At 37.0% G+C, this 12103-nt stretch overlaps 1 long non-coding RNA gene across 1 annotated transcript; it reads left to right on the top strand.

The window, feature by feature from the left end:
- The first annotated feature begins 10116 nt into the window (after positions 1-10116).
- LOC124265061 lies at positions 10117-11474 on the top strand. The gene is made up of 2 exons (XR_006895332.1): positions 10117-10297; positions 11386-11474. It is a non-coding gene; the product is annotated as an uncharacterized LOC124265061 (long non-coding RNA).
- Positions 11475-12103: the final 629 nt, after the last annotated feature.

Below are 12103 nucleotides of genomic sequence, written 5' to 3'. Positions count from 1 at the left end.
CGTGTGTTGGGACGTCGTCTGTCATACAGACCCTGAAGCAAATATATCCAAGCCCACGCAAGTCTACAAAATGTGGCAAGTCTAGATTTCCACAGCTTCAGGAGAAAGTCTCAGGGCTCCTTTTTCCTTATATAATATTCTTTTTACTATCAATTTCTGTAAAATATGTTCATATATGAGAGACTAGTTGTTAATCTAGTTCTGACGGGTAGAAGACAAAAGACAAAATGGATACTAGTGCTGTTACATTTTTCAGTTATGTATAAACATTCGTCCTTGGTTCGGGATAAATGTATATTTTCCACCAAATGTACATTCGGAGGATATCGAAATCTAGGTTAAGCTATTTGAATCATATTTACAATTAAAAGACTCAAACAATGGTGTGTTGTCCACATTTTTGGTTTTCCATAGTCACAGAACGATATTTTTTCCCTTTCCGTCTCTGGGGAAACTCACTGCAGGGTTCGGGTTATTGAGAGCCATACCAAACACCAACAGCTGGCGGGACCAACATCTCCAGTAACATTTACATCTGCCAACGCTTAATTCGCAAGTGGTGAGGCAATAAGCTAATGAGGCTAAGGTAGTGATGCCTTATATGAAGTCTATCATCTAAGCAATTCTAGCTATGTATGGCGTTAAGTCACTGCTTGAAGAAAGGCTCCTTTAGAATTTTATCAGGTCAATATAAATATTTCCATCATATCGGAAAATACGTAGACTAACGCTTAGTGTCTGAATATACGTAATTTTGATAGAAACAAACAAGCCCATTAAAAATTGAGCCCCAGGGAGACACGAGATTCAGTCCGGCGAACCATGGCAGTTAGCTGTAGATATGTTTACTTTGTAACCCGACCCTCAAAGTGAGTTAGGGTTCTTGCAGATGTTAACAGACCCTGGACCTGAGGAGATCTAGACTTGCTTCATTTAAGGCTTTAGCATTGCACAGAGGGTCTTGGCAGTAGGGAAATAATGTGGTTCAGGGACTGTGAGACAGAATATAAAATGCATGGCAACCTACACTTCATTGTGACTATCACTTTAAAACACAAGGGTTATTTCCTTTGCGTTAACTGACAGGCTTTCGGTGTCAAATTATTTGGAACTACAGCCAAAGGTGATGTTATGCTGTCTGGCAATATGGCCTTTTTAATGCCATAATGATAAGTGATTATTGTACATATGATGTTTTGAGGGATAATATCAGTGTACTAATACTTTGCACGTGTTTCCCCACTCTTTCCATACCCGTAAAGTTAACTTTCCATATATATATGCCTGTAAGAAAATACTGTAAAGTAATGGGATTGCTGAATTTGGCCACCGGAGGTAGTGACCACAGCTCTCTGGTTATACTGCATTGAGAGCGGACAGACCTTTGGGAAGATACCAATAAATATGCTTGTCATTTAAACCTTTATCTGATATTTGTGGAATGCGATTTTATTATTGAAGATGCTTCGTGCACCTGTAGCCCCAATATAGATGTTGCTAGTCTGTGAATCTTCCAAATTACTTCGTCTCTCTTTTTTCAATTGAAATTAAGATCTTTGCCTTTTATCAAAATAATATATTTTCAGTCTTAATGTGCCTTTGTCGGGAATCAAACACCGGTTTTGACCTGAGAGACGAAAGCTTTAGCCACGAGCGTACCCCATCATTCCTTGATACTGCTGGTACATATATTATACATTCAAGATTGAACCCAGTTTTGTCACCATATATCCTTCAGTTTTATGTTAGTGACATGATCTGCGCACTGATAATTTAAAAGTTGAATATAAATAATGATTGTTTGCGATCTTTATCCAATTTAGTTTTCCATTGAGCAAGTAATTTTCTGTTTCTATTTCCTGGAAATTCTGTACGAAGGTACTTCTAACAGTTTCACCCAATAACAGTAAAAGCATACAGATAATACGTTTCGGTACTTTGATAGATTAATAAGTAGATATTATATTCCATGATATTGAGATACCAAAATGATTAACATAATTATATAATGTATAACAAATTAGACAGCAAAAGCAAAACGAAAACGCATGAGCAACATAATGCTGTCAGGTAGTAAGCTTTCAACAATTATCGAAACTGCTGCTTAGTTATGAGCTAATTGCAATCACTACAATCTCCTGTAGCCTGTCCAACAGTTGGAAACAAAATAGGTCTAATATGAAAATTATGAGCTAATTGCAATCACTACAATTTTCTTTAGTCTACCCAAGATGTGGAAACAAAATATGTCTACAGTATATTCCGTCGGGTAACTGAAATTTGAGAATACGTCCGTATGGAATAATACCTGTATTCGAATCAAAAGAGGTCATACCAAATATGTGCATGTTCACACACTTAGAACAGTAATTTACACGGGAATCATTAATACATTGTAATCATCTTTTATGATAATGAAATTTGTTCGGTTATGATCAGTCGGATAACTCCATACAAGTGAGCACTAAAATTAGGGACCTACCGGTTCATGTCTGTCCAAAGAAACATTCGTCTGTGTTTTATTGCAATTAGCAGTGTCTCCTTGTATAGCATATATAAGAAGTGTACCTAAGGACAGTTATTTAAACTGTTATGTAATTTCCATTACAAAAAGTATAAATGATATTACCTATTGGTCAGAAAGACTTATCAGTACCCCAACAACGACCACCGCCACCACCCCACCCTAGGCCTACTCCCCATGCCACACCCTCTCCTCGCACACACACACACTCCCTAACATACATATCGCTCCTGGCCCATAGACCCGATATTTGAACCTTTTAAACAGACACCATGTGTATGTCAAAGAAAGACACGCACGTTATTAGTGGTGCTCAGTCATGGGTATCACTTCACGGTGTGTTTCTAATTATCTCAGTACATTATGGCGTGGTCGGACGCGCTAACGAACCCTATGTGACAGTTACATTACAGCACCAATGAAATACATGTTAAGTAGTGCTAATCTTGCAACACTATACTTACTCATTTCCAACTATTTACGCATGTACAAAATATATGACAAACCTAACCCTGGTCATACAAGATTTCAAGGGTATTGAAATGCATGTCCTACAATCACAGCATTTACATATGTTACACATGTTAGGAAACACATGGAAACAATGGCCAGATTTTACACTCCTGTGAAATACATGTAAATGCAGAGCCAGAACCCTCGTTTATTTTAACACCCCTTTAAACGTGTGTGTAAATCTGACGGCCAGATGATACGTAGATTTCAAACGTTGTTCATATGGCCGCCGGATCACAGCACCAAAAGCCGGATAGTAAACCATTGAAATAAACGTAAATACAGTAGGAAATACATGCCATGACCGGATTTACGTATGTTTTCAGATATTTCCTAACTTCGGGCATATATTTCATATGAATCTATACCTTTGAAACATATGCTCATCATACATTTTCGTATGCACAAGCAGCTCGTTCATGTATGCCCTGACCGGATTGTCAGGGATTTCCAAATATGAATTGCAAAACAAATACCCCGGTAAATACATGATCATACAGTATTTCCAATGCCTTCCTTTGAACTTCAATGGGTGCTGAAATTTCCGATTTCGTTCTAAGTTTACTCGGGTTGGAAACATGTGAATTTAATTAGGTGGGGAAACACATGTAAATTTTCAAATTTGCAAATGTTTACACACCTTCGATATTTATGTATCATACCGGATTTCAGGGGTATGTATATGAACGGTTCATATACCTTCATGTTACCTGTACTCAAGCAAGATGATCATATGTTTCCATCATGTGAACTACTTGGTTCATGTAATTTCACTTTCACACATTTTAGTACGTTTGAAATCAACGTTCACATGACCTCAATATTCTTATCACCAAAGAGCCTGACAAAGAAAGCAGTATTACGCAAGCTAACACACCTTATTAAGCTGCACTCGCTCTTGCTACCAGTATCAGTTACGCCTTGTCTGTGGCGTTGGCAAATCTTGTGAGGTGCATGTTTCGAGGGATTGTAAGGTTCAGTGGTGAACAAAGGGCGATGCGTTGCCCCTTTGTCCTCGCAAGTGTCACTAGCTGCCCCAATAGAATAGCACTTTGTATCTCTTGGAGCACAGCCAAATATGCTACACGAACCAACTCGTAATTTCTTAAGTCTGTTTAGCTACTGTAAAATATGTTGTGGCAGTACATAATTGGAATCTTATTGCGCTGCGTGTGACCTTCTTAATAGTCTCACTGTGCCAGAACAATGTTATTTCTCCATTCGCTCAACCTTTGCTGTAATAACGCCATACAAAAACTTTAACGTTTGTTTCACTAACGCAAAAGTATACGATAACAAACAATGCCATATCAAATTATATATTCTGTGAGACATGAAATGAAAAATTGTTTTTATAGAGAAGCAATTATGACAGGATAGGACAGGCGGGTGCGTGTTCTGAGTATATCATAGGCATGTTGGATCTCCGTGCCTTTTGTGAAATTCGTCTATATTGTCCTGTTTAAATTGACGATCCATAACTCAGATTGCGAGTAAATATCACGTAGGTAATTGTGATGTGGCTTTGCTGTAAATTTCCCTGCCGGAGAAGTCATTCTCACAAGATGTATATTCCCTTGTTTGGAGAAGATCTATGGCTATTACGCCCCAGTGTTGCTAAACATCTTATAGGCCTTTAGTCTGACACAAACGCAGACATCGCATGTTCAAGTTCAGATCTCACAGTGTCATTCCGACATAAATACAATATCTCAGTGTTTTCCTAAGTAAGTGGAGATCTTTCTACAACATTGGAAATAACTGTATTGTTGTCCTTCTGATTTCTCCCCGAACGAAAGCTCTACCCATTTCGGGTACAATGTGTAAGTTACAGAAATGTATGGAATAGTCTTAAAACTTTTCTACTTTGACCAGGATTCTTCGAACTTGTAACAGTCGTTTGAGGAGATCAAAGAGAAAAAGGTAGTGCGCGGTGTATATGACGGACGTATATGGAGAACGTTCGAAGAACTTTATTAATACAATAAGAGAAATACCGGCTTCAATCTGATAGCCAGAGGGATTATTGTGAAAGATCGCAGTACGTATCATCATAAACGGGCCGAGATAAAAGTACATAACATTCATCCCCTCATTGTATCCCTTTTATAGACACGGGACATCGTTGTTACTGGTAGGGCAAACACTTTCTTCTAAAGGTATCTGCCGATTTCACGGTACATACATGTGTTCAGATTATCAGGAAAACTAGCGACGCAAGTTCTCCTCCATCACACCAGAGACCAAATAATCTTTCATATGGCCTTTGATCACACATACAATTGTATAAATACCCAGTGTTTATTGATAGCGATGAAGCAATTGACCAAAATGTACGGCCGACAGTATCATCTGCATTACTCTCTTAGATAAGGTGAAATATCACAGGGTTGTCATGGTAACGATAATATGGCATACTATTTATTGTCTTATTCTTTAATCTGCGATTATAATTTAAATCAGTTTTGTCGTGAGCATGTTAAGAAAATAGAAACTGTAACACGAAATGTATTGTGATCGAACATATAGGCCATTTAGAAGCAAGTTTGAAGATCCCTACATAAAAACCTGTTTTCGTGATAAATATCTGCTAATCCGTGGCACGATTCCAACCATATCATGGGCATATGTTTGTGAATCATAATCAAACAGTGATGTTACAAGGCGTCCATGCCGCGTCAACAGCACACATGCAAACAGGGGCGTAGTTACCATTATAAAATAAACCCCAGCTCGAGCTTACATATGATCTTTGCTAAAAAATATTTTTTCTTCTAATTTTTGCCAAAAATACCTACATATACGTTCCATTAAAAAAATGGAAATACCTATACGGATCGTACTGACTAAAGTATTCTTTGATTAAAGCATTACCATGTACAGCAAACAGGTTATTCTTCATATAACAACGTTCAGTGATGATTGTTTTTCTATCGACATGTATGAGGATGTTTTGTTACAGTCATGATTATATGTGAATCATCACTGAAATGCAGTTGTTTCTTTTTCATTTGTTTAACATTTATTTTAGAAAAACAATTACCAAATACTCGATGTATGGTATTGTATCAGTGCAGCAGACATGTGTATAAACGATGTCCAAACATATTTGTATAGGAGGAAATCACATTTCAATTTCCAAGGTGGTAAGACATCCGTCCGTATTCCTCCCCACACACACATACACCTCTAAATTTTAATGATGAGGAAACATTTCTTTGAGTGGCACTTTTAGAAGTGATAATGTCTAACAAAACACGTTAAAACTCGTCCTTATCAGATGGGGAATATATATTTAGGTGATATGATTTGACTAAAATGAAATTTAAGAGGGGAACCAGGCGGAAGTTTTTCCACAATATTTTGAAGCTATTAAAATCATCAAATGTCAAACGATAACCCTTCAGGTCTCATAAAACATGAGCGTTGGGCATGCCCTCAATACCACCTAAATATATGGCTTTGCAGCCCATAGGGCTTACACGAAAAACAATGGCTTGCTACGCGCATGGCAAACGCACGAGAATTGCAATACGGGCCTCAAAACACTGATTCTCCGTGACCTGGAGACACATGTCACTGAGCGTATGTTGGGGAGTCGTCCGGCATACAGACCCTGAAGCAACTATATCCAAGCCCACGCAAGTCTACAAAATGTGGCAAGTCTAGATTTCCACAGCTTCAGGAGAAAGTCTCATGGCTCCTTTTCATTATATTATATATTTTTTTTTATTATGAACTTTTATTCTGTAAAATATGTTCAGATCAACGGCTAGTTGTTAATCTCAGTTCTGACGGGTTGAAGACAAAAGACAAAATGGTTACTTGTGCTGTTACATATTTTAAATTATATATAAACATTCGTCCTTGTCTCGGGTTAAATGAATATTTTCCACCAAATGTACATTCGGAGGATATCGAAATCTAGGTTAAGCTATTTGAATCATATTTACAATTAAAAGACCCAGTGCTGTTACATATTTTAAATTATATATAAACATTCGTCCTTGTCTCGGGTTAAATGATTATTTTCCACCAAATGTACATTCGAAGGATATCGAAATATAGGTTAAGCTATTTCAATCATAGTTACAATTAAAAGACCCAAACAATGGTTTGTTGTCCACATTTTTGGTTTTCCATATCTTTTCCCAGTCTGTATCATAGTCACTTAAATATATTTTCCCCCTTCCGTCTCTAGAAAAAACTCACTGCAGGGTTCGGGTTATGGAGTACCATACCAAACACCCACAGCTGGCGGGACCAACATCTCCAGTAACATTTACATCTGCTAACGCTTAATTCGAAAATGGTGAGGCAATAAGCTAATGAGGCTAAGGGTCCTGTACCATGTTTGTGAAATATCGATGATGCCTTATATGAAGTCTATCATCTAAGCAAGTCTAGCTATATATGGCGTTTAGTCACTGTTTGAAGAAAGGCTCCTTTAGAATTTCATTTGGTAAATATTAGTATTTCCATCATATTGGAAAATACATAGACTAACGCTTAGTGTCTGAATATATATTATTTTGAGACACGGGGAGACACGAGATTAAGTCCGGCTAGCCATGGCAGTTAGATATGATTACTTTGTAACCCGACCCCCAAAGTGAGTTAGGTTTCTTGCAGATGTTAACAGACCCTGGACCTGAGGAGATCTAGACTTGCTTCAATTAAGGCTTTAGCATTGCAGAGAGGGCTTGGCAGTAGGGGAAATAATGAGGTTTAGGGACTGTGACACAGAATAGAAAATGCACGGCAACCTACACTTCATTGTGACTATGATTAAGGCATCATTTTAAAACACATGGGTTATTTCCTTTGCGTTAACTGACAGGCTTTCGGCGTCAAATTATTTGGAACTGCGGCCAAAGGTGATGTTATGCTGTCTAGAAATATGGCCTTTTTGTAATGCTTTGGTTGCACATAATGATAAGTGATTGTTGTACATATGATGTTTTTGAAGGATAATCTCAGCTGACTAATACTTTGCACGTGTTTCCCCCCACTCTTTCCATACCCGTAAAAGTTAATTTTCCATATATATGTCTGTAAGAAAATACTGTAAATTAATGGGATGGCTGAATTTGGCCACCTGAGGTAGTGACCACAGCACTCTTGCCATACTGCATTGAGAGAGGTTAGAGCTTGACAAGATACCAATAAATATGCTTGTCATTTAAACCTTTATTTGATGTTTGTGAAATGTGATTTTATAATTGAAGATGCTTCCTGCACCTGTACCCCTATATAGATGTTGTTAGTCTGTAAATCTTCCAAATTACTTCGTCTCTTTTTCAGTTGAAATTAAGATTTTTGCCTTTTATCAAAATAATATATTTTCAGTCTTAATGTGCCTATGTCAGGAATCAAACACCGGTTTTTGACCTGACAGGCGAACATTTTAATCACGAGCGTACCCCCATCATTCCTTGATACTGTTAAAGAATATACATTGGTACATTTATTACGCATTCAAGATTGAACCCAGTTTTGTTACTATATATCCTTCAAGTTTTATGTTAGTGACGTGATCTGCACTCTGATAATTTGAAAAGAGGAATATAAATAAATAGAGGAATATAAATTTACTTTTCCATTTATTTAGTAATTTTCAGTTTCTACTTCCTGTAAATTCTGTACGCAGGTACTTTTAACACTTTCACCCAATGACAGTAAAGCATACAGATAATACGTTTCGGTACTTTGATAGATTTCATAATAAGTACACATTATATTCCTTGATATTAAGATACCAAAATGTATAACAAATTAGACATAAAAAAACAAAAGCTAAAAAGAAAACGCATGAGCAACATAATGCTGTCAGGTAGTAAGCTTTCAATAATTATCGAAACTGCTTAGTTATGAGCTAATTGCAATCACTACAATTTCCTATAGTCTACCCAAGAGATGGAACAAAATAGGTCTATTATGAAAATTATGAGCTAATTGCAATCACTACAATTTTCTATAGTCTACCCAAGAGGTGGAAACAAAATATGTCTACAATATATTCCGTCGGGTAACTGAAATTTGAGAAAACATCCGTATGGGATAATACCTGTATTCCGAATCAAAAAGAGGTCATACCAAGTATGTGCATGTTCACACACTTACAACAGTAATTTACACCGGGAATCATTAATACATTTTAATCATCTTTCATGAATGTGGAGGTAATGAAATTTGTTCAGTTATGATCAGTCGGATAACTCATACAAGTGAGCACTAAAATTAGGGACCTACCGGTTCATGTCTGTGTGAACACATTTGTCTGTGTTTTATTGTAATTAGCAGTGTCTCCTTGTATAGCATACATAAGAAGTGTACCTAAGGTTAGTTACTTAAACTGTTATGTAATTTCCATTTCAAAAAGTATAAACCATATTAACTACTGGTCAGAAAGATTTATCAGTACCCCAACACCACCAACCCGCCCTAGGCCTACCACATGCCACAACCTCTCCCTCGCACACATACACATTCCCTAAGATACATATCGCTCTGGCCCATAAACCCGATATTTGAACTTTTTAAACAGACACCATGTTTGTGTCAATAAAGACACGCATGTTGTTAGTGGTGCTCAGTCATGGGTATCACTTCACCATGTGTTTCTAATTATCTCAGTACATTATGGCGTGGTCGGACGCGCTAGCAAACCCTATGTGACGGTTACATCACAGAACCATTGAAATACATGTTAAAGCAGTTCTAATCTTGTCACACTATATTTCCAACCATTTACTCATGTACTAAATATATGACAAACCTTACCCTGGTTATGCGAGATTTCAAAGGTATGGAAATGCATGTCCTACAATCACAGCATTTACATATGTTACACATGTTAGGAAACCCATGAAAACAATGGCCACATTTACACAGTTATGAAATACATGTAAATGCAGAGTCAAATGTTCGTTCATTTTAACCCCCCTTTAAACGTGTGTAAATCTTGCGGCCAGATGATACGTAGATTTCAAACGTTGTTCATGTGGCGGCCGGATGAAACGAGTATTTCCTGACGTTAGTAAATTTGGGTAATACAGTCATTTTGTGTGGTGAACTTGCTATCTCTTGTATGGTGTCAGCCTACAGGAATGTTCCCAGATACTTTATCAGGTCAGAGCAGGAAACCGTGCATTCAAAATCGGACTCTGTACATAGCAGGCGGGAAGTTCCATCACACTGCTGGATGTAGAAGACGGTACATTTTACTCTTGTGACAAGACGACAGTTTTCTAAAAGGAGGTATGTATATTCACATTATTGTTCTTCCATCAAAGTCTATATCTTGTCTTGTGAACGTTCATCCTGTGTTTGTAACTGTATGTATCCCTATGATGTTTTCTCAACGTATGTGTGATAGATATTACTTGTGGCTTAAAATCTTTGTGACGTAGTGTTAGAATGAGTGTTTACTACATGAGCATCAATGTTCACGAGATCAAAATCAATAGTACAAGCACAATGAGATAGCCTGTTTATATATGTTTGCAGAGTGGTAAATTAATAAATGCACATTCATATCCAAACTATGTCACAGTGTATCTGTATTTGCAAATACCGCAATGCATTGTGCATGATGACATCCAAAAATTACAAAGAAACGTCGACTATTAACTTAATTATAATATTACCACTAATTAAATGACCAAAGTGTTGACATCTGTTCAAATAAAGGAATTTTCCCTTTTTTTTCTGTCCCCCGTCTCCAATCTGCCGACACAGATTTGGTCACGTAGATACTCCTGCTTATCAAGAAAATCAGGGGAAAATATTACATTCGAATCGGTGACTCCAGCTCTTAATGTTATAGCATAAACAATACGTCACTTCCTGGACAACCATGATTCCTCACAACAAATGTCAGCCCCCTCATAAGTAAATGTACTATGCGACTTTTAAACAAGAGATGAAGATGTGTCATGAAGAAATACTTTTAAATAAAAGTTCATCCTGCCATTAAAGGGCAGCTTATCATTTATAAATTGGGCCAAATGTAAGAAATACACAATATTCAGTTCCGTCAAACAACTTCCTTATGTAAATGATGCCCGCATTTTGGGAAAGTATCATGCAATATAATCAGATGAAATCACTTGCACAATTTGACAAATTGTTTTCACTTGGTTGGTAATAAATTCCAATTGCATATGATTAATGGTCTGCTGGGGTTGATTGATCTGTACTTATTTTGTAAGTTTTCGATAAATACTGGTGGGAATTTGTACTCTTCAAAATAGTTTCACGGCACAGAAACATGTAGCAGTAATTTTAGCATCATCAAGAGTGATGTGACAGTAAATATTTATAGAATGTCTTTGTGTTTATTTCAGATGCCAACACAGACGCAAGAAAAGCCCAGTGACAAAGATGACTGATTATGTTCCTTATGTATTGATGAAATGAAGTATTCTTTAAAACATATCATTGCTTGGTTCTCATTTTCACTAATAACAACGGATGACATGATTAACAAATTTACTTACGTGTATGTGTTTATTGGATTCAACTCAAACGTATCTGAAACGTTTTAGAAACCCCATGGAAAAAACGTTTTCAAAACGTTTGTAGAAGGTTTCGAATGTTTCTCGCCAACCTTTCGTCAAAACGTTTTTAAACGTTTAAATAACTCCACAAAATAAGGTTTTAAAACGTTTTTTTTGAACGTTTTCAAAACCATACGGAGAAAATGTTTCTGTGTTAGCTGGGGATATATACTTCAATTTTTTTTCACATCAATTTTACATTGACGGTATTCTCTATGTAGGCGGCCCTTCTCAGTTCTGTAGTAGAGTGGATGTTGCGGGACCATTTTTAGCGCTTCATGTAATCGGCAGCATCACAAACTGCATCTGTACACTGCTTACCATCATTGTCAATATCATCTGGGAGCAGTGTACATCGATTAAATATGTCAACAACATCCGATGATAGTAAATTGTCTCTAAATTTGAACAGCTTGTCAATGTCCCCACAGGGTGCGTGTCACGCTTAGAAACAGCGGTAGAAAGACATATAGGTATATAGACCCTACCCTAGTACTATATAAAA

The sequence above is a fragment of the Haliotis rubra genome, unplaced genomic scaffold (genome assembly GCF_003918875.1).
Source record: "Haliotis rubra isolate DU_JTF1 unplaced genomic scaffold, ASM391887v1 Scf96, whole genome shotgun sequence".
Lineage (NCBI taxonomy): Eukaryota > Metazoa > Mollusca > Gastropoda > Lepetellida > Haliotidae > Haliotis > Haliotis rubra.
Note: the sequence above shows the minus strand (reverse complement) of the source record. Positions and strands in the feature narration are given on the sequence as shown.